We start from the raw sequence: 26,710 nt of genomic DNA on the forward strand, positions 1-26,710 counted from the left end.
TTTTTTGGCTTTTGGTTTTTCTCTGGTACCGGGAACCAAACTCATGACCTTGCGCATGCCAGGCAGGCGCTTTTTGCCGCTGAGCTAAGTCCCCAGCCCCCTGTGTGTGTTTCTTTTTGAGACAGGGTCTTGCTATGCTGTTCAGTTTGGCCTTGAGCTCACTATGTAGTCTATTCTGGTCTTGAACTCGCAACCATCCTCCTGCCTCAGCCTCCCGAGTGCTGGGATTACAGGCGTGTGCCACCATGCCTGGCTTATATTTAAAATTATACACATTTCATTTCTGAAGATCTGCATTCTGATTTTAATGCCCAATTATTATTGTACATGTCCATCCATTTATATGCCTATTTAATGTGCACTTTTATCTCTTCTTTGTGTACCAGAAACTATGTAAGAAAAAGTTAAGTATTAAAATTAAATATTTTGGTTGGAGTAGCTGAAAGAATGTGGATTGCATTTACTAATATTTGGAAAAATGCTACAATAAGTAGGTTTATGAAGAAAATAGAGAAATGGGCTTTGGAACCAGTCTATTTGAACTGTTATTTCTTTATATGAATATCTATGTGGAGTTGGGCATAGATACATACCTAGATGGATAGATAGATGTGTGAGAATTTATCTCTTTGTTGGTTCATTTATCAGTGTTATAGTCTCACATTGACTTCAGTTCTTTAGATGAATTTGGGTTAAAATTTTTTTTCTGAATATTAATAAATAAAAGAGGGCTGCTGCTTGTTTAAATGTCAGGTAGCAGCTAGGTATATCGTTTTATTATTTGATTCAATGCAAGCCACAAGCAATTGATCATGATTGATGTGACAAATGCACATCTTCTGACCCCCAATGTGAAGGAATCTATGCAGATATACAGGAAGACTATTTGGGCAAAGTAGGTACTTACGATGATGCATGAACAAGAAAACCTTATTCTGGAAGGTTCCACTGATTTTTTTCATACAGTAGTAGTCCTTTATTCATTGTTTTATTTTTCCTTGTTTAAATTACCCATGGTCCACTGGGATCTGAAAATATTAAACAAAAAAATTCTCAAATATAATTAGTCAGTTTTAAATTTTTGAACATTCGATTAGTGTGTTAAATTTCATGTCATCTTTCTTGTCCTACTTTTTCAGTTATTTTTTTGTTCATCATATCCAAGCTATCTCAGTGACATAGATTAATTATTAATAACTATAAGTAAACATCAACTTGGTAATATTAGCTTCCTATGTCAAAATAAACTTACTAGCTTTCAATGCATAGTTATCTTCTTAAGACAATAAAGATAACAGCTAAATTCTTCCACTGGAAAAACTGCTGCTGAAGAACCTGATCTGGAGCTTGACTGTTATTGTTCCTTATTATTCTCAATATAAAAATAAATGTAAACATATGAAAAATGGAAGCATAATTTTAATGAAAAGAATGATTATATTCCCCAAACCTTACAGTGCTGACCTGTTTGATACATTAATCTTGTGTGTAACAGCTACCTAGATTTAAACCATAGTTAATATGTCTTGGTGTAATTATATTGGTAGTCCCCATGGTGTGTTTGGCATTTCATGTCAGTTTGAAACCAGACACACTTAAGCTCTCCAGAAATGTTTACTCTGTTCTCTTTTCACCATCACAGATATTTGTAACTAATATCTCTTACTACACAATGGAAAAAAGTTATATCCAACACTCCATTTAAAATAACATTGTTATACAGTAACAACTGATTTTATAACATCGATTAAAAGTTATCTTTCTAATTTATACACTTCCATAATACACACTCCTTGAAAAAACTTTTTAACCTTTTCCATAGCATATTCTAGAAAGAATGTAACCTAATGTACAATTATTCTGATGTAATCATTGCATAAATGTTAAATGCACAGAGTCTGTTTTTATTAGATTTTTTGAAGTACAAATTAAAACTACCCTGTATTTAGTTAAGAAAAATGGAATAGGTGTCATGAACAACCATCTGAAATCCAGGAAAGCTTTAATAATAAGGAGTCATTTGTTTTGGAATAGCAATCCATTAAATTCATCTGCTTAGCATATAAATTAAAGAACATGGATCACGGTGATTACTATAAATTGATTAGCGTGCTTCTGAGTGCTAATGTTAGTGTGCTGGGCTAAAATTAACATTTGCTTTGAGTAACATCATATACAATGTATAGCTTATTAAAATCATACATATCTAATTGGATATTTATCTTAAAATTTTCAACAATAATACATATGTACATATGTTATTGTCATTAAAGTAAAAATTAGAAAAATAAGATATTCAGGAATATTAATTAAATTCTATGATAGATTCAAATTATTTTGTGCAATTTAATTTAAAAATAATTGAAATATATGCTCTTAATACAAATTCAAAAATGTTAAAAATTAGAACATTAATGAACCACCAAAATCGGAATTTTGATATACTTGTAAATACTTTTATAATTTGTCTGTTCAGTTTTAGACTTTCAGTGCTAAATATTTTTATCAGTAGATATTAAGAAAAATATGTATTGTATCAAATGCATTACACACTAATGGTGTATATTACTGTGATCTAGAAATTTGCTTAAAAATGTAAAAGTTATCTGTGATTTTTATAAGATCTGATTCTGTGAAGTGTGCACTTAGTTTGCAATTTCTTTAAAGTCCATGAGTTTACATAACCTCCTTTTAACTTCTAAATTTCCCTTTGCTGTTTTCAGTTCTTTGAACTCTTCTGTCCTTCTCCTTTGCTACTGTACTTTATGGTTCAAGGCTAAGCTAGTATGCACTTCAACCTTCTTAAAACAGTTTTTTATGATTAAGTTTCCTCCAAAGGAATGGAACACACAGGTGGCACTTAGTTGACATGCCGTTTTGAGGTGAAAAAGTCAGTTAAAAGGGACTAGTAAAGATCCTGATCTGGAATGGCTTACCTTAGGTATTGTCATCTTACATTCTAAAATTTTTAGAAGTTACCCTGTGAAAGTATTACAGATTCCATGTGATTGCAGCTTCAGTGTACTTTATAAGTTTTTAAAGAACATTTTCCATCTTTCATGCTCTTCTCTTCGTGCAGGCAATATGAAAATAGCAAAAGAAAATCCTTCCCCTAAAAGAGCTCATAATCTAGTTGTGGAAGCAAAGTAAGTAAAGAGTACAATATAAAAATCAATAATAGATGAAGCTTAGATCACAGAAGAGAAATCACTAAATTCTTCCAGTAAATATGTGGAACAGCTAAGTTCCACAGCTAAGTCTGTACCAACAACATAATACCTGAAGATAACTAGAATTTTATTAATAGATTAATGGGAAAAAAATCTAAGCAACAGTTGACTTTGCAGCATGTCTCATATGCATCAAAATGCTCAAACCGTTATCATTCTCATTAAAGCAAAAGCAAGAAAGGACTTTGCGAATCATAGCTACTGGGGTTTGGCACAGAAATGTTGTAAGAGATTAGGATCACATGCTCCTGCAGAATTACAGAATAAACATCTTATGAATGTTTAATATGACTCTTAAAGACTTCTAACTTTATCCAACAAGCAAGCATCTTGACTATATTATTCAACTATCAAATAATTATTGAATAACCATTTTATTCAACTATCAAATAATCAAATAATTATTGGATTCTTACTTCCTGGGTTTTTGAGTGAGCTTATAAACACTATAACAAAATTGTAAAAATTGGGTGATTGACACAAGCACTTGTATCTCTCAATCTTGCAAGGCTGAGAAGTGCAAGGTTAAAGCAACAGCAGATTCAGTGTTTGGTCCAAAAACGCTCCAAGTCCCAGTTACTTCACAATAGGAGTCAGGCTCTGGGTATATGAATTTCAGGGGAACATCAGCATTCATTCCACAACAGCTCTTTTATAGGTTTGTGCCAGCAGGAGAAGAAAAGAGATAAAGTTCTGAATCTTCATGGAGCTCAGGTTTTGGGGCAAATGTACAATAACTACTAATGGAATAAATAAGTATACATCTAATACAGTAGGAGACATATGCATTGTAGAAAAGAAGGTAAAATACAGTAGTGAAAAGTGTGAGAATGAGGTACACAGTGTGAGGTACAGAGGCCAAGCAGCAGTAAGTACTAGATATGGTACTGAAGACTGCCATGCTGACAAGGAAAGGTTTGACCAAAATCTTGCAGGAGATAAAACCCGAGAAGCTGCTACTCCATCCTTATAGACAAAGGGAATAGCTAAGAGACCAGTATGATGGGAGAAAAGATTGGGAAATATCAGGACCACAGGTGATGTATTAAACTATTTACCATTGTTAATCCCTATCATTTTGTTTGGAAATCTTGTATCATCTTTTTTGTTTGTTTGTTTGTTTGTTTGATTTGTTTTTGTCCTTGTTCTTGTTTTTTTTTTTTTAAATTATCTTTTTTTTTTTTTCTTTTTTGGGTTTTTTTCCGGTACCGGGGATCGAACTTACTACCTTGTGCTTGCCAGGCAGGCGCCATGCCACTGAGCTAAATCCCCAGCCTAAAATTATCTTTAAAATAAAAAAAAATTACGAGAAGATACATTATTAACATTCTTACCATGTTTTCTTTGTCCAAGGAGAAACATGATTTTTTCACAAAAAAAGAGAATACGTAGTAAAATGTTTTGAAGGGCTGTGCATCAAGCATGTACTGCAAATTCAAACTACTTATTCTATTGCACATGTTAATATATTTAAAGAGATCAAAGCAGATAATAGCTTCAAACAGTTGAAGAATATCTACTTTTACTCAAGGTGGAACAATCTATGAAACATTTGCTTTTCATGTTGGTGCTGTCTAAGGAACCAAGGTCCTCGTGCATGCTCCATCAGTGCTTGACACCTGAGCCACTTCCCAGACCATGGCACATTTTTTTACTTATCTATAGGCCATGAATATCTTTCGGTTATCTTGTGCAGCACATGCTCTCTGGATCCCTCTTTTTCCGTATAAGTGATACCAATTAAATTTCAGTTTGGAACAAAATGATTGGTGTCTTACCAAGCAATATGTAGGTCTTAAATCTGATCCACATGAAAAGCTCTAGCCTTCTCTTGAAATAAATAATTCTACCATGATGTTAGAGTACTACTACCATATAAAGAGCATATCTAATTAAACTTGTTCAACATTATTTTTATCATTGTCAATACATTCACGAGAAAAATAAAAATAATGTGAGCACCTTCATGACTTCTGGTTGTCTATGAAAATCTCCATTGCTTCCTCAGTAAGAAATCCCAACACCCAGCTGTGTGTGTTGTCAGATCCCTTGCTGATGTTTCTGTCCATTTCACTATATATTTAGCAATGAAATTGAAGATTTTTAAAATGAGAGAATCTGCTTTTCTTACATTTTTCTACAATGCAGAGGACTTGAACCCAGTTGCATCCATGACGACAGAGTTTACCCAAAGTGAGGAGATGTGCAATTGAAAAAAAATACTAATGAAATTTTGAAATCTCCATTCATTCACTCTATAGAGTTCTATTCATTTATTCATTCTAAAACCCTCAGATAGCTTTTATGGAAAGGAATAATATTCTGAACTTACAATGCTAGAGACTTCATATTTTCCCTCAAAATACCTATGCCTACCTCCATCTGGTAGCACCTATGTATTCAGTATAGTCACATTAAAACACTAGGTCCATCCAGAATGTGTAGAAAACTCTATCATACTAGGCTATCAAGCACACAGAACTATTTAAATCAATCCAAAACATGGATTTAGATGTTTGAGTTAAAATGTAGAAATAATGGACTAAGTTAGGAACACTCTCAAAAAAGTTAGAGACAAGCAATTAAACTCTTAGAAGTTCCCTACACTCTATGCCAGTGGTGGCGACGCTATGGCATGTGCGTCACAGCAGGCTGTTGGTTTCATTGAAAGCTCTGAGAGTTTCATCACTACTGTTCTGTGCAGTGCAGACACACAGTTACGAGCAGTAACAGGCACCAAATAAGGGGCCTTTCTTATTGAGGAAAAGCATGTAAAAATAGGATACCTGATTTGGGCCCAGGAATTTCCTGGGGACTCTCTATGGACATAATTACAAACACTTCTTTGTGATGAGAAATGAATTCATGATGCTGTATGAAATGTTACATAGTGCAACATAAGTTTAGTCCACAGTGAAGAATATAGATTTACAGATTGCAAGATAATTAAGGGGTCTTCAGCGTTATCCACTTTATCAAAGTCCACGCAAAAGGTGTTTTAATAACCACCACTGCATCGGTACAGATTCAAAATTCTTTAGCTTGCTTAATCTAGAGATTCATAGAGCTTATTCATGTGGAACAGGGCACACTCATACGATCAACGGAGGGAGAAAAGAACTCCACTCTTTCCCCTGCAGCTTACTGTCTTTCCTAGGCAGACAGGACAATTACACTTCCTTATGCCTTGCAGGTGAAGTGGGGTGATGTGTCAAATTTTCAGCAATCACCTGTGACTCAGTTACCAATTACCAAGTGCTGTGCTGCACATAGAAGCAAGGTATCAACTTAGGATGAAAGAAGGTGTAACTTTCTGTTCTCATATTGTGGACACTAAAATGACACACTTTCTGAGATATGCACACACAGGATCAGCCTTCATAGATCACTGAGTCACTTCATGGTTGAAAATCGTCCTAGAGAGGCACCATAGAATTTGTGGGTATGGTTTTTAATATGCAAATGCTGAAAGTTGGAGTTAGTTTTATGAAGGAGTTCAAAATAACATACAGATAAAAATCTTAAATAAAAATCTCTCAAAACAGTAAATATAATTTCACTTTTTTTCTAAAACTTTGTAATTCTAAATAGTCTCATAGCACAGAAGTCTGAGACAATAATACATGCAGGCAAACACTCTCTATTTTTTATTTTTTGGTGCTGGGGATCGAATCCAGGGCCTTGTGCGTGCAAGGCAAGAACTCTGCCACCGAACCACATCCCCAAACCTAAGGCATACACTCTTGTACAGGCATATGCACTGTGGCATTTCCAGAGTTGATACCATGCAGAGATAGAAAATACAGTCAAATATTCATCAATAAAATGTGATATATTCTTATAATTCTGGATTAAATCATGTAACTTTAGGCTACCTTTAAATTTATTTTAAATTTTATTTGTATTGTTTCATCAGACAGGGTCTCACTATGCATTTAGGTATCAAACTCACAGTGTAGCCCAGGCTGGCCTCAGACTCATAGCATTCATCTTGCCTCAGCCTCACAAGTGCTGGGATTATAGCTGTGCACCAGCATGCTAGTTTAGGGTAATTGTCTCAATGCTTTTGAAAGAAAATTTGAGATTTCTTTATGCTTGTTAACACTGTGTGATCCATTGTTGAGATCTTTGAGGGGATACAATTAAACCATAGGTCAGGAATTGTATCAGTTTGGGCTGCTGCCATAACAAAATATCTCACACTGAGTGGTTTAAACAGCAGAAGTTTATTCTGTCACACTTCTAAGGGTTAAGTTGAGGTCAGTTTGCATCACAGGGGCGTTAGTTGCAGATGGCGCCTTCCCACTGGGCTCTCCTACAACAGTTTTTCTGTGTGCAGGCTCAGACAGTGCTCCGTATGGCACGTATCTATTTTTATAAGGACACCAGTCCTGCAAGGCAAGAGCCCCACTCTTATGATTTATTTAAACTTAACTGTCCCTCTCCAGCTCAAATTTCCAGAATCACACTGGGTGTTGGGGGTCTCTATACATGAATTTTGAGAGCTGAATATTTCATCCAGGGTGTAGGCATTATATCAGAGTAAGAATTCCTTCCTTCAGAGACTAAAAATATATCAATGATGATAAATCAAAGGTGAATGGGAAATCTCTCCTGACCACATACATCAAAAACCAGTGCTTTGATGTGGTCACTTTCAAGCCAAAGGCCATACCCTTTAGGGTTATGCACAAGTTGACTGAGCATATCTTTGGACAACAATGTGTGTTCTATCTTGTGTGCACTGTACTGTTGATCCTCTACTTCCGTTCTTTTAATATCAACAGTTTCATTGTAAATTCGCCTGGCACCAAGAGAACTGATGACGTTTTACACCAGATGATTCTGAAATATCCGAGAAAACAATGATCATTAAATACTTATAGCATATCTCTATGCTATTTTTTAGTTTATCTTTGTTATTATTCTCAGTTACAAGGGCCAACATAACTTAAAGATCTGGAGTAAGATTAACTAGCAACATTCAAAGAACTCAGTGTTAAAATATAAATATTCAGATATTCTGAATTTGATTATAAGAGTCCCCTTAATATGAAGTTTTTCAAGCAAAAACTAAATACAAAATTCCTTTTGGGGGTTAAAATTTAAATACGTAACAAAATAAAAATTCTTACGTAGAAATACATAGAAACAAAAATCCAAAATAAAATTATATTGATATTATTGTTGATACATTGTGTCAACTTGGGGAGTCTAGAGGTTTGGCTAAGTGACTCAGCAGGAAGCCAGGGTGCTTACTTTTGCTCAGGTGTATACATCCTGAGCCTGTGCAAGAGGAGGGCATGGAGATTATGTGAGAGCCACATGCCCCCTTATGTGGGCGTAGCTTGTTTACAATGTAAGCACGCTGGTAGCCTGTTTACAATGTAAGGGAGGGAAAGAGGCTGCTTGCCGCCATTCCTCCCTTTTGCTCTGGCTGTTTGCTGTTCTCCTGCCATTCCCCACTTGCTCTTGTTGCTTTGCTGTCTTCTGCCTTGGAGCCAGCCAAGTATGGACTGAAACCTCCACAAACTGTGAGCCAAATAAACCTTTCCTTCCTTCATTTAGGGCGTTGGGTATTTTGTCTCAGCAACAAGAGAAAAGTAACTAAGACAATTGACTTGTGAATTAAACACTTAAAAATAATGCACAAAACTGATTTCTTTCAAAATTTTAATCTGGTTGGTCTAAATTGGAAGCATGTTCAGGGTCTAGGCAGATTTGTTTCATATGGTGGCTAAGTTTCTACTGACACAGCAGAGGGGAAACCTGATCCCCACGAGTAACGTTATTTCAATACCAAGATGCTTAAGTGTCCCATTTTTTAAGAAACCCAAATTAATAATACATGTAAGCATAGTTCTGTACTCACATCCGCTGAAGTTGGAAGTCAGCCCAAGCCAAGAGGAAGCAATTATTTAAAACTTTCTCAAAATGAGTATCTAAAGGTACTAAAGATGATAGAGGAGGTTCATTGTGGTTAGAAAAAAAAAATACTAGGGAATACTATCACCTTATATTTGCCAAAGGATATGCCACTTCCCCCGTTTTCGAGAGTGTAGTACTCTGAGTTTGCTCTTCCTTTTTTTTTTTTTTTTTCTGTCTGGTACCAGGAATCAAACTCATGACGTCATGCTTGCCAGGTAGGCGCTGTGCCGCTGAGCTAAATCCCCAGTCCTGAGTTTGCTCTTAATTGAGAATTTCCTTTGCACATGATGCTGAAAGTACTGTATGTAGAGACTGTGTCCAAAAGAGAATCTAAAAACTGGCAGCTAAGAAACATCAGGTCTTCTGCAAAGTAAAATGTGAATTCTGGTAATAAACTTGAAGTCACTTTATTTTTAGCATGTGTTTAAACATATGAATTTTTCCTGTTGCCTTTTATTTTTCTTTTGTATAAACTCCGGTCCCCAAATTGTTTTATCATTACATTGGTTTCTCTTTTTAATTTTGATTTATGTTTCTCTCCCCAGTTAGAGTGGGAAGTATCAGAACAAAACAAATGAACAAACAAAAAAGACGAAAAGCAATAATGGCAAGAATGTGGAGAAAAAGGAACATTTATTTAGAGATGGTGAGAATGTAAATGACTACAGCCACTGTGTACGGAAATCAGTAGGAAGTTTCCTCAACTAAAAATAGAACCACTATGTGATTCATCTGTCACACTTCTGGGTTTATAGCTAAAGAAAAGCAAATCAACGCAGAAAAGAGAACTTTTCATGCCCAAGTTTATTACTGTATTATTCATAGTAGCTATGATCAGGCTTGGTATTCATCAACTGATGAATGGATGAAGACAAGATATATAAACAATAGAGTATTGTTCACCTGTGAAGAAAAAAGTCTTGCCATTTGTAGAAAAATAGATGCAACCAAAAGATGCAGTTTTAAGCACAATAATCTCAACACAGGAAGACAAGTAGAACATATTCTTGCCACACGAGAAAATAAAAGAGCAAAACAAAGCAAAAAATGTCAACCTGAAAGTAGAATAACTATTATAAAGACTAGATTTGAAAGTGTGCAGGGTACAGGCAAGGTGGAAGAAGGGTGTTGTGATGTCATCGGTGTATGGTGTTCCATGATTATAATATCTTTTTAAATGACTACTCCTTTCTCATTGTCACAAACATTTATCAAAGTATTTCTTCATCAGTGATTTCTAGGACTGCGGTAGTATACACTCTTGAAAGCAATACTGAAAGCAATATTATTGACATACATTGTTTTCTGTGAAGTAATCCCTTTCAATAAATATTTTTGCATCAAACCAAGTTCATTACCAGATTAAGGAAGCTCTTATATCATTCTGTCTAGATCATGTTTAATATCTAGCTAGAGTCATCCTTATATATAAAGTATATACATACAGTACACATGTATAAATCCATACACATTTGAGAACAAGAGTACACATAACTAAAACACACACACACACACACACACACACACACAGTGAGTATCCAAGAGGGATGACTTCCACGGATCCTGCAGAAATGAATATATAGAGATGATTAATTTCCTCATACAAAATGGTATATTTGTATATAACTGACCTACATTCTTCCAAATACATTCTGCATCTCTATATATAACTTCTGTTACAATAGAAGTATTATATATGTACATTTTATACTTTCTAAGGAATAATAACAAAAAATGTCTGTACATGTTCAGGAAAGGCACAAAATTTTTCACCATGGACATTTTTAAAACATTAGTTGGTTGAATCCATGGATATAAAAACCATTTATCTATGTATCTATATATCTATCGATCTAGCTATCTATCTATCAAGAAAAAGAAACAAAGAGAGAGAATGTATGGATATTTGTTGACTGAATAACTTACCTATGTAAATTATTAAATATTGGAATCATGTCTATGTTTTTTTATCATAAAATGTCTACCTATTTTATTTCTCAGACCAAAATGGAATATCAACATTTTAATCATTTACAAGGATATTTCCTCTAAACTTGGGGTATTGGAAGTGGCATAAGACTGAAAACAATCCAGGAGAGAATGTAACCAGAGCCAATTAAAAGTGTCACCAAGTGTACCTTCATCATACTTCCATTCCCAAGGGATGGCCCAGGAGGGTAAAACTGTAGTGGTTTTGGTTTTCTCTTATTTTTAAAAAATTATTTTAAAGAGAAAAAATTAAAGTAACAGTAAAGGAGAGTTTTAAAACAGGTTAGTAGGAGAGTTACTATAATTAATGATTGCATATTGTCTTTGTAGTAACTATTCAGAGTATAAGATAGAGGCATGCTATCTTATCCAAATAATATTAACACAAATCTTTCTTTTCAATGAACTAAGAGAAATTAGGTGTATAATTATTTTAACTACTTTGTATAAATATATATTTTTTTCTTTTTTGTTTCTTCTTTTCCCAGTTTGTCTTTTCTTTTGAGCAGTTTCTTCCCAATTCCTAGTATCTATTGTACATTTTGTATCATATTTATTTATTAGTTTCTCATAATACTGACACAACATAATGTTTACACATATGGGTTTTATTTATTTCACTTATAGTATAGTCTTGAGTTGCATCCATTTATCTATAAAAAATCTCCAGTTTATCCATCTTTATGCCTGAATAGTACTCTACTGTATTAAAAAAGAAGACCCACATCATTTTTAACCATTCCTCAGTTGATGGGCATTTGGGTTGTTTCCAAGATTTAGCTATAACAAATTGTGCTGCTACAAACATGGGTGCACATATATCACTGTGGTATGATGTTTTAAATTCTTCTGGGAAGATACCCAGAAGAATACCTGATTCCAATTGGACCTCTAATCCTAGTTTTTAATGTAATCTTCACACTGATTTCCACAGTTGTTCCACCAGTCTACACTCCCACCAACAGTGAAAAAGGCTTCCCTTTTCTCTAAAGCCCTTCTGGCACTTGTTATTGCTTGATTTCTTCATGATAGCCATTCTTACTGGGGTGAGACAGAATCTCAGTGTTGCTTTAATTTGCATTTCTTGAATGATCAATGATGTTGAACATTGTTTCACATATTTATTTGCCACTTGTATTTCTTCATCTGAGAAGTGTGTATTCATCTCACATACCCATTTTTGGTCAAGACTTTGAATTTGGGGCACCTGATTTTTTTTCAAATTTTTATATGCTGTAGATAGAAGTTCTTTGTCTGAGGAAAAACTGCCTATAATTTTTTTCCACTCTATAGGTTGTCTGTTCACTCTGGTGATGATTTGGTTTGTTGTGCAAAAGCTTTTTAATAAGGTGAGATCTCATTTGTTGATGCTTTATAATATTTCCCTTGCAGTCTGTGTTTTGTTCATAAACTCTCTGCCAATACTAATTTCTTCAAGAATTCTGCTTATTTCCCTTCCAGTACTGTTTCTGTTTTAATATTTAAATCTTTGATTGATTTGGACTCTGATTTAGTGTATAGTGATAGACATGGGTCTAGTTTTGGTCTTTGACATGTGGAAAGCCAATTTTTCCAGCACCATTTATTAAAGAGGCTCTCTTTCTTCCAGTGAACATGTTTGGCTCCTTTGTGAAAGATAAGGTGGCTGAATGTGTTTGGAGTTGCCTCTGCATCTTCTCTTGTGTTCCACTGATCCTCAGGTTTGCGTTTTTGACAATACCATGCTGATTTTATCACAATAGCTTTATAGTATAATTTATTGTGAGTCTCCCTTACTTGCCTTTGTGGTGTTTAGGTTTCTTAGGACTCTTCTGGTTCCAAATGAATTTTGGGAATATTTTCTGTAGTTCTGTGAGGTATGCTAGTGATATTTTGATTGGGATTGCATTAAATCTTTATAGCACTTTTGTGAGTATGGCCATTTTCACTATGTTGGTTCTTCCTGTCCATGAGCAAGAGATATCTTTCCATTTACTGATATCCTTTTTAATATGCTTTTGAGGGCACTGTAATTTTATTTTCATTTGTACTTTTTGAAGGAGAATGGCTGGCCATGGATAAGAAGAGATCAGTCAGCAGTGGGAAGGAAAAACTTGGGAGAAAAATAGGAAACACCATTACAGAAATAAAGTTGTACATTATAAATCATTTGACTTTTAATGTCTTTAAGAAGTGCAAGTAAAGGAACTGAGGATATAGCTCAGAGGCATAGCACCTGCCTGGCAAGTGCAAGGCACCAAGTTTGATTCCTGGTACAAAAAAAAATGCAAGTAAAAGCTACAATCATTACCCTCGAAAGGAGTATATAGTTCAATAAAAATTTATTTGAGATTCCCATATGCACCTTCTATTTTTTGTCTCTAAAGTATAATTTAAGAATATCCACATTACATATTTAATATGAATAATTATTGACATGAGAAAGGAGGTACTTTACACCATATCAGCCCAATGATTAGATTCAAAGTTTAAGGAAGGGAAAATTAAAACAGACTATTGGTATTTTAGAAATCAGTTATGGTCTGTATGTCAGATCATGATGTAATGTGTACACTCCCTTTTGCAAGAGATTATGCACTTCTTTATAACTGAAGATTCATGTGGAGAATTGCAATGTTCTTGTCTTTCATGAAGTCAGGATATTAGAAAGTTTGAAAATTCATGAATTCTTAAATTGGAAATGTATTCTGACCGGTTCTCACTGATTTTCCTCATTAGTTTAAAGGTTTTCTTTCTGTTTGTTCTTGTTTGTGTTAAGTACCCACAACTTTGTTCACCAGTCAAGTACCACAAGGTAGCCTATGGCTGGAGTGTACCGAGTGTACCCAAGACCACATAATCCTACAAAGACCATAACATTTCTCCTTTCCAGAGCCCAGTATACATTTTATTTGCTCATCACCATAGTCATCACTGTGTTGAGGAGAATGGGTCATAGTTATTGCCTTAGGGACTGAGAACTAAATCTTGGGAGGTATAATATTCCAGGCAAACCTGGTACCTTAGTTAACAACAGGAAAAGATATTATTTCAAAGCACAACTGTCCTCTCAAGTGGTAGAAATATGCCACAATGTCTGACCAGTGAGTTAGATGAAGACTACATTAATTAATTAATTGAGCTCTATAATTAATTACTACATAATTAATTGAGTTTTCGGTTACTAAGGCTTACAAGTGGAGGGTAATTACTATTAGCATCTTGAAATTATGTAAACGAAACAATAATAGAAATTGAGGTAGGGAATCTTTTTACACCTACAGTGTGTTATAGAAGTGCATCGATTTTAACTCCAATGAACTCGGACTATGGAGGCTGGAGATTATTGCAGCTGCTATCATAGATGATGACTGAGTCCAAAAAAATGTATACATGCTTCAGGAAAAGGAAGACTTGCATAAATATTTGAATATTACATCTACTGAAACGTCATCAGATTCATACAAGTAGTTTGGCCTCTACAATTATAAGAGGTGAGCAAAGTTGTGGCTATTAGCTTCCAGACATTTATTAGCATGGCAAAGTTTTGCTTGGTTAGCCTTGGTCACTGAGACTGTGGCACATAAATTTTGATTTTTTTTCTCTAAAAACCAGCAGCGCAGGGGCTGGGGATTTAGCTCAGCGGCACAGCGCCTGCCTGGCAAGCGCAACGTTGTGAGTTCGATTCCCGGTACCGGAGAAAAACCAAAAAAAAAAAAAAAGAAAAAAAGAAAACCAGCAGCGCAGGGGGTTTTCTGTGATATACAGCATCTTTCAGGTTCCTCCACATGAGGATAGCACCATCTGTTAAAATATGCAATACTATTTTTCTTTTTCCTGAAGTGTGTATACATGTTTTGGCTGACTCTATATGTCAGGCAGTTAAGGTAGGTCAAAATGGAAGGAATGGAGACCAAGTATTTCTAAAATATTCACCGTGCTGCTGGGAGAAAAAGAGGCATCAAAAAGTACTATAGACAATCTCAACTTCTCTAGAGGCTGAGTCAGGAGGATTGCAAGTTCAAAGGCAGTCTGAGAAACTTAAAGAGATATTGTCTGGAAATAAAACAAAACTTAATTGCAACAAAAAGACTGAGGGTGTTACTTAAAATTCCCTAGGTACAACACCTCCTACATCCAAAAGAGTAGAACTTCATGTTACAGAATAGATTTATTTTAATTTTCTTCAAGAAGTTTGAATATTTTTTGCTTCTTCTTTGATTTTTAAAAGGGACACTTTTATGTACTTAGTGTAGAGAAAAAGAGTGACAGGTAGCCCCATTTTTTAGTTATAAACATCTTGATTATGTTCAGTTTGTCCTTTTAATTAGGTATACAAAATATATCATTGGGTCAGTGCATATCAGAAAGCTATTGACTTCCAATACACTTTTTGGGCTATACTAAAATTGTTTCTATTGTCATAAAATTAGTTTAGTCCATTTGCCAGATTTGAAGTATAAACTGATAGCTCTATGATGTTTGTAATTAATTATGAAGGAGTGTTTACTTATTGTTTATTAAATTTATGTTCAAGAAGTTTAGGAAATATATTAAGTATAATGTACTAATTATCTCCTCTTGCAAAAAAGATTTTTGGATTATGAATGGTGGGAATAATGAGCAAAATCTTTTCCCTTTTTCTATAAACAGTCAGAAAATCCACGGTCATATTAGTAGTCTACAGTTCTGGCTCCTAAATTCAACCTACAAAGCCAAACCTAAAATCATCTTTAGTATTTCATTATTAGTATGAAAATCAGAAAAGCAAAAATATAATGGTGGCAGTCTTAATTATATCAGTGGCCACTAACTTTTAAAATTGCTCACTCTCTATAAGAGGCTGAACAATATAGATCTCATTTTGTTTACTGATTACTTTATTATACTATTATACCATTGTCATTCCATTTCAGTATTTTATAAATTACAGGAAAAATGGAGAAAATTCTAAAGGCGTTTTATTATTCTGAAATATTGACATTTAAATAGAAACATCTTTACCTATAAGAAACTGAAATTGTTTTTCTTTAGAATTTTTAATGCTTAGTCATAGTTATTACAATGATGGGTATCAACTGAAATTCTCTACCACATTGCTTGTGTGCTTATTTTAAAATGTATGAACTCCTTAAGAGAAATTTCTTTTTGTCTTTTCTCCTTAAGAGAAATTAATTTCATGAAGACTGTCATGGCTAATTTGACCAAGTAAAGAACTGACAATCCTTTGATAAATGAATAAATGATCCATACCTTTTTTTAGGCATGAGTAGAAACTGCTGAATGACAACGCAAAAAGACAGAAAATTAATACCATTTTCATAAAGTTGGAATCCCGATGTAACGTGATAGTAAGAAAACTGAAACAGTTTTTTCTTCAAATGAAAGCTCAAGGCATCACAGCAAAATGTGGTCATATTAATTTAATTAAAGTTGCAGAAATAATTTTAGTTTAACCTGTTAGGAATGCTGTGTTTAACCTCCTCCAGTGGAGTTCTTTTGATAAAAACCTGCAGGATCTGAAAGCCTCAGCAGTAGTATCTACTTGCCCCTTCAGAGGTCACACAATGACGTTACAGACCACTGCCACACACTTCTGTCTGTTACACTGAGCATTTCATTTGCTGGAGAAGATAATTATGAGGTCCCTCTGATGAGGGCCGGGTGCTCCGCGCGGTTCTGAGGCTGTGATGCTGAAGGACTCATGAATTAAATTTGCTGGCTGAACTGTAGGAAATGTGACAGCATTTCCAGTTTACAAGCATGTTTTTAATTTAGACATGTTATGCATGGCTAGAAACAACAGTCATTTCCTTCCTACAAGCCTTATTACTCATAAATCATGACAGCACCACAGCAGCATTAGTTTTCAGGGAGGACTCAATAACAGTACCAAACTACTCACTTTTTAAAAACTTCAATTCTTATTCCCCAAAGATGCAGAAATAAATAAAATAATACTTTATTATATTTTCACATAAAAATGTATGGTACTTCTGAAGTGTGCAGATGGAAATAGCATTAAATATCAATAATTTCCTTAGTGATGATTGAATAGAGAGGTGGAAAGATGAACAGTGAAAGCGAGTATCTCATTAATTAACACTAGTGTTTCTCACAGGTATATGGATGTGCATTGCTGTATTCTGTCAAACTTTCTGTATCTTTTCACATTTTCATAATGAAATGTCAAAATATAGTTTGAAACAGATTATTATATATACATATGGTTGTAAGCACACACACACATGCACACACAAACACACACACACAAACACATCATACAGTTTCCTATCATTCTTTGTTATGTGAAAACACACTGAGTTATTCCCAGTGTGCTATCTGTAGCTCTTTAGGTATCTAGCAATGGGAAGTCTGTGTATTTCAGCAAAGCTCTGACTGTTTTTATTGAAAAAAACATTTACTCATCATATGTAAGATTAATGCCAGTAAGCATAACTCAGCAATTCATTTTGGTAATCATCCAAGTTGGTAACTACACGTCATTCTAATATGTTACGTTCTAGTCAATTCAAAAGCAATTAAATATAAAACCTCTTTTTGAACTAAATGGTTACAAAAAAGTCAGTAATGACCGCACACTGCCTTGTATTTCACCTTTCCATTCTACTCTCCTGTGATAATATACATGAGTCATAATTAAAGAATATCGGGGCTGGGGATTTAGCTCAGTGGCAAAAGCACCTGCTTAGCAAGTGCAAGGTCGTGAGTTCGGTTCCCGGTACCGGAGAAAAACAAACAAACAAACAAAAAAAAGAATATCAAGAATGTGGCTCAGTTATATGATATCTGTTTACTATGTGGAAAGCTCAGGGTTCGGTCCCCAGTATTATAAATAATAATTTTAAAAAGTAACAGCAACAAAAATAAGAACAAAAAAAGAATATTACTATAGGGTTTTCAGTGAATTGCCTTAGTATGATGTACTAGAAGAAATGAATCAATTATCTGTGCACAGTTTGAGGTTTGGTGAGCAGGTTATACGTGAAAGCTATTAAATGGTATTTTGTTTAGGACTGAGGAAATAGTAAGAAATAATGTTCTAGAAGCCCATAACTCTGCACAACCACATGATTCAAACAAGCTTATTGCTTTCATGGAAACAAAATAGTGATTCCATAATAAAATTTGCACCATATTTTTCAAGATTATGGTGAAGTTTGCAGAAGGTAAGGCTCCATAGTGCCATAGACAAGCACAAAGACCTGGGGGTCAGGAAGTCTGACCATAACCTGCCTTCCTGTGCAGCTCTAATAGGTGACCACAGGAGAGACCCGCAATGGCTTGACATATTGACATTTACCATACTATTGACAATAACAGCACTTCTTCCGTTTTCTAGGTTTATTGTGAAATATCGAAAGAAATTGTTCATTTTAATACATTTTATAATACATAGCAAATAACAAGTAGTCAATAAGTGATGATCATGATTGTTAGCATTCTCCATAATTAACAAAGGTGGGTGCTGATAATAAAATACTTTCTTTAAAAGAAAGCGTTGCAAATATATAGAAGTCCACATATAGGCAAAAATTTAAAATCAAGTTATTTAATAAAATGTGTAATTTCATAGTTGCAAAAACCTTAGAAAATCTACTTGATTTGTACAAAGTGCATTTCTAAAAATAATGGTATAAAGGTTGATGTATCTCATTCTTGTGGGAGGTAGATTTAAAAATTATTGATTGAAAAAACATCAGTGGCTTTAATTATTTTAAATATACATATTTTCTTAAGCACTATACTACTTGTATTTTAAAAAGAAATACTATTTTTATAGAAGAGTCATAACAGCAAAAATCCTATACCTTTTGGGGCTGTTTGTCTGGAAATATAAATGCATTTTTAAAAATCCAATGAAAATTTTCATTACAATTATAAATATTTGCTATACAAATGGAATTAATATGAAGAACATTCTAAGGATTGTGTAGACCAGCATTCAATTTATTAACAAGGAGTATGTATATACATCTTCTTGAAAATTGGTTTTCAAGAATGTAAGTATATTCATATGTAGTATTAGTAGGCACTAAAATGCACTAGAATTTCATAAAATATGGATTTCCATGGCACCAAATTTGATAGAGTGTTTACTCACACTGGATTATTTCCTGTGGCTGTTCTTTAATGATTAATGACGTGTCATTGTGTCATGAGCTAGAATTAAGTAAATGCCAAGTAAATACGTTCAATCACAAATGTATGTCTCAGACTGCATTATATGTTTTTGAAAGTTGGCTTGTGTTAGATATAGAAAATTATAACCTTATTTGTAAATTTTTGGAATGAAAATAAGTATTATAAAAGGAATAGAAAATGCATGCCAGCAAATGTTTTTCCCTCATTATTAGCATCTGTATGAATTATATTCTGTTAATAAAATTCTCATTTTATATGAATTTCACATGTTTTATTAATTCTAATTTACATGAATTCTTTATTATCTCTTCTGTGTAATAATGCAAGTATGAATAATAAATATTGATATCTGGAGGAATGGAGTAATACTGTGAAATTAATTGAGAAAATAATACATAAAATATTTTTGAAGGGCATTTTGAAATAAACGTTTTCTCTTTTAAAGAATTCTGATATTGCTAGTCAGTGATTTTCCAATTATTTATTATTAATTATTTACTCATATTACATGGACATACTGAAAGATTCTTACTGCATGCTTTTATGGCCTGGCTCCAGAAATGTATATGAGAGAAGATTGTTTGAAGGCAGCTTTCATCACTGGTTTTGGGAATTTTCCTCTTTCTTGAAATAGCCATTTCCTCCATTCTTTCAAAAAATTTGACCAAAGGACAGTGTGATCTGGTGATAAATTTTGAGATTTTAGAATGTTGCATATATTCTACATTTCTATAAAGTTAAGTCTATCATATTTTCACATTTTAATAAACTGAGATATTTAAAATAGGAGAACTATATTTTGAAACTGCATTTCTAGGCCTGGGGCTATAGCTTTGTCTTGGTTACTTTTCTCTAGTCACTGAGACAAAACACCTGACACCCAAAGTTAAAAGAGGAAAGGTTTATTTAGCGCACAGTTTGTAAAATCTTCAGTCCATAATCAGCTGGTTCCAATGCAGGGTGGAAAGACAGAGGGGCAACAGTTTATGGTGGCAGAAGACAGCAGGAGCAACAAGAACAAAAATGGGAGGAATAAGCCTATTTTCCATTCCTACACACTTTTCCATCCCTTGTATTGTATGCAGCTACCTGCCCTAGGGCAGTTTAACACTCATGCCCAATCCCAGCACTAGGCAATGAATTAATCATGAAATCTGGATCGAGCTTTCTCTGAAAATCCTGCCCCGCATTACTGCATGAGGCTTTACTGGGACATCCAGAGACACAAACCATAAGAAGTTAGATTCTTAAAAATCTATACATATGATCAAAGGTAGGCACAAATAAGTTTTAGTGTTTACTACTACCAATACCAATGATTATGGTTAATGGAAAACAAAAAAGAACAGAAATAAGAACAAAAAAGAACAGGAAACCTGTGTCTTGAAGAATGTTCATCTTGTGATGACTCAGACGTGAGTGCTGATATGGGCATAATTTTCAAACTCCTTATTCGGATATGCATTTATGTGTTCTGCATAATACTATATGTGTGCATTCACTTAATAAAACTTTTCTCAGAATAGACAGCTTTGTATTTATTAAAGTATTATTATTTTGCCAGCAGAATTTACATATTCAATACTTGTAAGGAATTTCTGTATTTATAATTTGGAAATTATTTAGGTTAGACATGAATTCAGTATTGCTTTGTCCATACATTTAAATTTATCTCAAGTTTAGGAAATGTGTATTTTTTTCCTCCCTTTGTTGTGTGTTGCTGGAGGTAGAATCTGTCACATTTTTATAAGCATAATGATCCAGCTTCTCTGATTCCTTAAGAATATAAGATATTCAGGGGGCTGGGGATTTAGCTCAGCGGCAAAAGCGCCTGCCTGGCAAGCGCAAGGTCGTGAGTTCGGTTCCCGGTACTGGAGAAAAACAAAAACAAAAAAAAAAAAAAAAAAAAAAAATATTCACTGTTCAATCTTATGTTTATTCTCCATTCATCTTAAAACTATTTGTTTCTTTAACTTTATTTTCAGAATTATTCTTTCCTTAGCTAATTCACTGGATTTGTTACTCTTAAAATTATATTATTTCTTACTATATTATGTTGACTTTCATGCAAGTTAATCTTTAATTTATATTCTTTCCTATTTTTATTTACTCATTCAGCAACTCACCCTTCTAGTCTGTGGTGATTTGATATTCACGTTCTCAAATTTTATTAGCACATTATTGAAACCAACTCTTTTCACATGTGAATATGTTACTAGGGAAAATTTTTTTCTTGCAAAAGAATGATTTTTGTATTAGTCTGTTTTCATTTCTGTAATAAAATATGTTAAGCTGGACATTTATAAAGAAATGAGGTTTGGGGGCTGGGGATCTAGCTCAGTGGCAAAAGCGCCTACCTGGCAAGCACAAGGTGGTGAGTTCAATTCCTGGTACCGGAAGAAAAACAAAACAAAAAAAGAAAGAAATGAGTTTTATTAGCTCACATGCAGATGTATTTGCTTTGCTATCACTTGGCAATATATTATTTTTTATTCCATTCAAATGATATATATGCATATGTACACAAATTTAGGGTTTATATATACACACTTGCTTAAATATACTTGTGAATATGTATTTCATACACATATTCAGTATGTATGTGTACATATAGTTTGTATATTTCTAGACATATATATGTACATATACATATATCTGGGTATTTAATTGATACAATCTCTGATAATTCTGAGATAGGAAAAGAGCTACTTTGTAGCTTTGAGGTAGAAAGAATACAGTATGTGACTCTTCAAATCATATTTATGGTTGGGATGGCCATTTTCTAAGTACTATTAAAAATAAGATGCAGAGTGAGTGTATCATATTCCTCCTGAATTCTGTGATGATTTACAGGCTGGTTGTTTCTCTGAATCAGATACTCATCATGCACTACAGCATATCATCTCTACCTGCTGCTCCCACAGGTTTGGACCAGCCTGAGGAAGGTACAATGTAAGAACACCTCACCTCAGGCCAGACCATGGTTCTGCCTTAGCTAATCCTTATTTGTCTTTCTCTCTTGCAAATGTATTTTCCTTTTCCAAGTGGAGAGTTGTTACCACATTGAAAATATGTTAGTCCCTATGAGAATGAGAACCAGAAATCAATTATTTCTTCTTTCTTTTTTTCTTAAGCAATCAGGAATTACAATTTACTGATCTACCATTCATAGTTAACTTCAATAAGGCATCCTCATGTTTTCTTTACCCTTCCTTTGATCCACTGCCCTCATATTTCATTTCTGCAAACTCAAATTGGCCTCCTCAAAGAATATTTAGTTCCAAAGCTCTCTGCCTCAGGATTAGTTTTCTAAGGGATCTAAGTTCTAACAATCATCTACATTAGAGCAATAATATTAAACTCTTTAAATCTAGATGGATGGGAATTTTATGAAATAGTGACCTACCATAATCTTTACACTGAGACACACCTTTGGATATTTAATCCTGTCACTATCATTTCCTGAAGTTAATCTTCCCATTCAGAAGCACTAAATTGATTTTATTAAAAGCTTCCATAACAGTTGTAGTCTCTGCAAATATTGAGCAAGCTCAATATTGGGAGTCTGAGCAGTGATTTGAGCAGATCAAATCATTATGTTTCTAATGAAATGTGTTCAAGACAGTCGATGGTGAAAGGTTTCTCCTCTAATAAGAGTTTGTAACAGCATTTAATGAAGAATGTTACATTGTATAAATTATTCTACTAAATAGTGATACTTAGATATAAACCAAATAATGGAAAAATTAGTACATTTATATTTGCAAAGTAAAACAAGCATTAATACTATAAACTTTTAATGCACAACCAGTCTACAGTGAAAAGGAATTCTGAAAATTTCTTAACATTTTAAAGTAATTGTCATCTAGATTGATGCAGTACTTTGATCTAAAAATCAGTTATAACATTTTTTAAACTGAAATAATTTTGACTGAGTAGAGATTTAAACACGTCATGTACACCTGTGATTTTCATTTGAATTGGATATGGGATTAGAAGATTGTCAGTTGCAAAATTATCTTCCCTCTCTTATATGCTATTTGACGTAGGAAGCATCTTATGCTTGGCATGTTTATTGGGTGCGCTTAGAGTACATCTTATCATTCTTTAAATGTCTAATAAACTTTGATAGAAAAACGGGTCATTCTGCCATTGCAGCTAAATCAATCTTGAAAGGGCTTTTCTTTAAAGAAATTTCATTCTGTCCTTTGCAGATTTGATCGAGTTACAAGAAGGTGATTTCACATAATATCCATCTATCATACCTAATAGCTATCTACAAAAACCAAATAGGTAGGGATAGGATACTTAGTTTATTGTCAGGTAACATTGATATTTAAAGGAACTATGATAAATTTTATTCGTTATAATTAATGTTGTTAAATTTTGACTCCACAAAATTAAGGTCAGATATTTATTTCAGTCATAGTATGTCTGTCTATTCAATCACAGATCTTAAGTGTCAGTTTTTCTCAAAAACATAAAAATATATATATATATATATATATAATTTTAATTGTATCTAAAGAGTGGTGTCAACTCGTTTAACTGTAAAACAAAATTCATTTACTATATGCCTACACTAAAAATGCTTTTTCAAACAACTGTAGATTAAGAAACTACTCATTTTCATTTTCCTATTGGTGTTTTCTAAAATTTCGATTTTAAGCAACTTGTCTAACTTCCTAGATGATTTCATAAATTCTCATGATCCAATCATGTCAAGTACCATCATTTCATCTTTAACATAATGTATCCTTATATCTACCTTCCTCCTCCCTCTGCATGTATATGAAATACCTATATACTCACATATGTATAGGTACATACATACACACATATGTAATAGTTTCTTTGATCTTCTTTCAGATTATAGTATTTTTGTCCCAGTAACCAGCCTACAAGGTTTTCTTTTTTTCTTTTTTTTTTTTCAGGGTTTTCTTTAATTGATTTCTACCATCTAAAAATACTAGTCAGTCTCTGCAGTGTACCAGACAATTTTTACTATAATAGTCTGATTATATTGAAATTATTTTCATTGCAACATCCATGAGCCTTTTCATACGTCAATTCTAATAAATCTTTAATCTCACTTCATAAGTCCCGTCTGAGGGAAATAAATCCCAGGTATGCTTCACCACCCTCATGCTGAATTATATGATACTTTCTCTCACTTCCATAGTATCTTGCGTCTATTTTTATGCTTAAATATTTTTAAATTTTGATCCACATTTATCCTACCTTTTATGAATTCTGTTGCTTTGAAAATCAAAACACTCTGTTGAAGTCCCAAATAAGTTAAGAAATGTCTCATTAACCTCATTTTAATATATGTACTAAGCACATAAATCTTCAATATGACAATTGCAAATTCCTTGCATCAAATTTAACATACCTTATCACCGAAAATTATAGATGGAATTTTACTTTGCTATGTTCCTCATAGACTCCCATAGTAATTAAATAAGCATTTTTCTGCATTGCAATGCAGATTAAATTACATTCAAATTATGTTTGTGTGTATAAGGGTACATGTGTCATTTTTGATAATACTAATGGAAAAACTGACCAATATTAAAATGTATCATTGCCTTGAATTTTACCAATATGTCATCTAATCTATACTGATCTATAATTAGGTAAAATTTAATTTAAATTATCATGTCAGACTGTAAATATATCTTATCTTTATTTCACTTTATTGCAAATAACAAAGTATTTGATTTACAGTAATATTGTGTAAAAGGTGAACTTTATTTCATTTTTATTAGGTTAATTCATCTTTAAAACAAGCAGTTAAACCAAAGTTTATTTCACGGTGTTTGTATAAAAGAGTACATTTCTACACTTCTACATGACCGTTATGCATAACTGACATATTTGCCTTCTGCAGTATTTTCTCTTCCTGAAACAGTGTGTGCTGTCTTCCTGCCTAAATTTGTCACAAACTCACATCACGCCTGCCAGGTACATTTCCCCAAATACTTAGAGGTCTTGCAAAATGTAATGTGGCCATTTCAAAATGTGTACAGTGATCTAACTTTGATAACAGTGATATGCTCTTCTCATGAAGGATATGCAAGTTGTTTATTACATGTGCCTTAAACAGGAGTAGTTGGCATGAATGCAAAAGCAATTTCAACAATTGAAAGAATTCTGTCCCATTACCCTTACAGATGAATTAAAACGAAGTCTTTGACAGAGTCTTTAGTATTTATTCTGACACTAGAATGTTATGTTAGTTTTTCAGCATTCAGGAGACCTCAATTTAGAGTACATAAACTGTCATCCAAGTCAAGGTCGCTAGATTTCCCCTTATGCAATAGCAGTTAATGCTCTTACATGTATTCATTTTATTTACTATTTGTGAAATAACAAAAATTATTTGTTGTTTCCTTGAAGTTCAGTTTTAACTGGGTTCTTATATTTCATCTGACAACCTGAACCATAGAAATCTGTTAAAATATTTGCTTCTCTGTATTTACATTGGCTCTATTTTCCTCTAAATATGTAGGAAGTACACGGTATTTAAGTATATGTGTACTACACAGCTACCTTTGTATACTCGTATCTGTATTTTTCTGTCTGTACATATTTTTTAAAATGTGTTTACATAAGCAAGTGTGAAACACATTTATTTTATGACTAAGGGGTACACGGAAGCACCGACTTGCAGTAAAAACACACAAATTAGAGACAATTTATAGGAACAAATTATAATAACATATAGTGGGTATTACAACAAAAAACTGTATTTTAAAAGTAACAATATGCTTCCCTGAAGGTGTAATTATTACAGTGACAAAGAATGAACTATTTGCTAAGAAAAAAGGGATTATGAAGAATAGTCTAGAATGAAGACAATAGCATGACACTATCACAGGGCAAATACTGTGACTTTTAAAGAAACAGGAAAAGGCTTGGTTGGATCAGAATGCCAAAAGTAGGAGTGTGTTGTAGAAATGAAGATAAATAATCTTCCAAGAATCTGAATGTGGTAGGTCCTGGAAGGCTTTGCAAAGACATTGTGATGACCAGTGATATTATAAAACTAAGCAATGAATAATTATTGTGCGTCTTACTGGAAATAATTATATTTACACTTGAAAAGATCAATGTGCATTTTTACTCAAAGTTTGTAGTTATCCTGTTGAATAAATACAGGCATTTTTATTCCCTTTTTCTTGCGTGAAAGACAATGTAACTATATCTTGTTAGTTTATTTTATAAACATATATTAAAAGGTGAAATATTTTCAATATTACAATGAGCTTAACTATATAATTTATATAAAAATCACAAATTCTATCATTTGGATATGTGAATTTGTTAAAGTATTTTTCTTTCTTTTTTTTTTATTTTAAGGATAAAAGGAGGGAAACATTAACAGACATACAACATTTTACAACATATCACAA

Source organism: Chinchilla lanigera, unplaced genomic scaffold, assembly GCF_000276665.1.
Source record: "Chinchilla lanigera isolate Chin_1 unplaced genomic scaffold, ChiLan1.0 scaffold00025, whole genome shotgun sequence".
Classification (NCBI taxonomy): Eukaryota; Metazoa; Chordata; class Mammalia; order Rodentia; family Chinchillidae; genus Chinchilla; species Chinchilla lanigera.